Here is a 3,196-nt window from a genome sequence, read left to right on the forward strand (position 1 = left end):
TATATTTTTGCCGTAAATGTATTGGATACAACAAGTCCCCCTTTATGCATGGGTTGAAGTGAAAAACACTACTTATGCATGGGACAAAGTAAGGGTTTTTTTAATAGCTTGTACTATTGCTTTTTCTTGAATTTGATCCATGTATGGAAGGGCTTGCATGTACGCTCCATGGCTATGTCATGTTGGCTTTGCTCTTGTGTGGAAGAACTTGCATGTTGTCCATATAACTCTACAATGTTGGATTTGGTTCATGTATGGATTAACCTAGTCTAATAGTTTGTAGCTAAGTGATGGTGGTAGCCCTGTTGCATGAAGAACCTTATATCTTAGCAAATGATATGTTGTCCATTCAACTCTACAATGTTGGATTTGCTTCATGTATGGATTAGCCTAGTCTAATAGTTTGAAGCTATAAGTGATGGTGGTAGCCCTATTGCATGAAGAACCTTGCATCTTACCAAATGATGTACCTCTTATAGTCATGTTGGTTACGTTACATGTTGATACATAATGCTTTGGTCAATCACATTCATAATTAGTTATGTTGCTTTGATTCCTTGTAATCACAATATGGTTGGTATTAAGTTCACATCATAAAGGAATGCTTGATTTGTGCATAGGGAAAACGATAATTAATTGGACCCTAAGGTTTAATCACAAAATATAGCATTGACCTTAAAGCTTGGATATATTTCAACTTTGGAGTACTTGTCCACATGGTAAGGTAAAGTTTAATGCATGAAAAGAAATTAATTATCCTTACAGTTGCAATTCACCTCAACGAATTTTGATATTCAATGGAAGAATAAAACTTTTTGCTAAAAGGAAACTTTGCTAAAATTTTAAGAAATGAATTAAAAACAATGACTATTGAACTGCATAAAACCCTCCTCCTTGAAGTTGATTTTTAAAGTTGTGAATGCTAAAATAATCAAGAGGAGTACTATAGCTTTGGGGGAGGAGTAGACTCTCTCTCCTGTTAACTTAAAAGGGGCAAGGAAAGGCTAGAAAATGAGGTCAGAGTTGATGCTATCTTTCTCAAAGGCTGAGAGAATTTGCAACCCTCAAACAACACGAAGGGAAACATTGAGAGGGAGGAGGAGATCACTTATTCAATCTTATGAACAAACAACTATTCAAAACTTTTCAAGAAACGTAGATTTGGTTGCCACTGTTGAAGTGACTACGCAGACTATGGTGGTTGAACCCACCACCTTGGTGATGCAAGCTCAACCCTCTTCCAACTAAGCTAGCCCCTTTGGGCAACAAGTAGCCATTGCTAAACAAGAAACGAGAGAGAGAGAGAGAGAGAGAGAGAGAAGTACATTACTAACTCCTTGACAAAATGATTTATTTTATTGGGAAAGCAATAGGGGCGGAGGCATGTGCTGATGCCACATGGTACATAGATTTAGGAAAGGAAAGGGGAAGGCGATGTGTGGGGAGGGATGTGCTGATGCCGCATGGCCTGGCTACTCATCCACAAGTAGTTCCCGCCATGCTACAATACCTGACAACCACATAACTTGATGAGATTCCTTGCCTAAAGTCACCATAAAATGGGATAGCTCTTGGTCATATAGATGAATGCTCTAAATCTATTAGATAACCCAAAAAAAACTTTGCTGATCATGGTAACATCTAAAACAAAGTAACATCACTTTCGCATGGTCCTCCCATTTACTCTTCACAATATTCCAAAAACACAAACAGAAAATCAAATAAAGCGTCTAATGCTAAAATTCTTAAGAGGCTTTCCGTGCTTCTCTTCGCACACTTTGCCTTTCTCCTTGCCCTATGAATTACCTAACAACCGATGGGGCAGCGGCAGTCGGACTTAGAACCCAGATAGTGGCAGCATCGGGCGAAGTTGCTGAGCCTCTCGCTGATCTGGTTGGCGGGGCAGTCCTTGCCGGAAACGGCTCCTCCGACGTTCTTGCAGCAGGCAGCGGTGGCCGGGAAGTTGCCACCGCACTTGCAGGCCTCTGCGGCAGATAGCAGAGCGACGATGGTGAGCATAGCTAAGTAGAACTTCATGATGGCTACTGAGGCTATTAGGTGTCTAAAAGAAGGGTGATGGTGAAGAGCGACGATGCCTGTGTGTGTTCTTATAAACGAAGATGGAGACACGTCGAATGGGGTCTTGTGGAGAGTAGAAGAAAGCTAATGGTGTCTTTTTTCTTTTTATTTTTCTAAGAATGGTGTGATCCAAAGTACTAGTGCAGACTCCACCAGAAGAAAGAGAATGGTGTCTTGTCCTTTTTCTTAGTTGTAAAAGCCCACGGGCCGCCGCCCGCGTGTCGTATGCTTGCAACTTGCCGCGATCCATTTGCCTTGTCCTAAGGTTCGTTCACCGAACTATTGTCCGTACCCTTTATCCCTCTTATAAGTATATTCATGTAAACTTTTTTTTTTTCCCAAATGGGGGGGCATCAGATTATATTAGTGAACTGATAATGACATGTAAACTTTTATGAACATTTTGTGTTTTTAAACCATTTATATTGGACTCGTGTGATATAAATAGTCTCTAGAAATATGAGGTAATTACATTCATACATTATCATTTCCATCACTAGAAATATTGAAATTAAATTATTACCTCTGAGTTTCAAAGTAACCACTAAAAGAATCCAAAAGGGACCAATTTTTTCACTTGTCATGCTCACCTAGAATCAAATTGCTTTGGAAACATTGAAACAAAGTTGTATCATGGTGTGCCTAGTCATGATATTGATGGTAGCTCCACCATACATCAAATTCTTCCCACTGATATCTAAAATGAATTTTCATTTTGGGCCATAGCACATGAAGGCCAAAAGGACTAAAAATTGAGATTTCATCAATATGTATTTGATTGTGGTGAAAAAAGTGTGCTTGTTTGCCTGACCTCTTGGTTGGAAAAAGTTATGGGAATTATATCGAATTCTCCTTGCTTTGGTGAGGAATATTTTCATAATGATCTCAAAGAGATGTTTGGATGGAACCTAGGAGGTTATCTATTGAGGAACAAGGTATTGAGAATTTTACATTTAAATTTTTTTTAGCTCAAGCTTAAAGTTGAGGATCCAAATTGATATGAGTTCAAAAGGAAGATCTTGTGTACATCTTATGGATGTCTTTTTTAGGGAATGGCACAATACCATTTTCTTCTCTATATTGAACAATTTCCTAGGTTTGATTACTTCATTACTTG

At 38.8% G+C, this 3,196-nt stretch overlaps 1 long non-coding RNA gene across 1 annotated transcript; it reads right to left on the minus strand.

Moving 5' to 3' along the window:
• Positions 1-1,337: 1,337 nt before the first annotated feature.
• On the minus strand, positions 1,338-2,291 carry LOC148017690 (uncharacterized). The gene is made up of 2 exons (XR_015687773.1): positions 1,807-2,291; positions 1,338-1,510 (listed from the first exon to the last, which is right to left on the minus strand). It is a non-coding gene; the product is annotated as an uncharacterized LOC148017690 (long non-coding RNA).
• Positions 2,292-3,196: the final 905 nt, after the last annotated feature.

The sequence above is a fragment of the Lygodium microphyllum genome, chromosome 21, assembly GCF_053477565.2.
Source record: "Lygodium microphyllum isolate KBCC chromosome 21, Lygodium_microphyllum_v1.1.10, whole genome shotgun sequence".
Taxonomy (NCBI): Eukaryota; Viridiplantae; Streptophyta; class Polypodiopsida; order Schizaeales; family Lygodiaceae; genus Lygodium; species Lygodium microphyllum.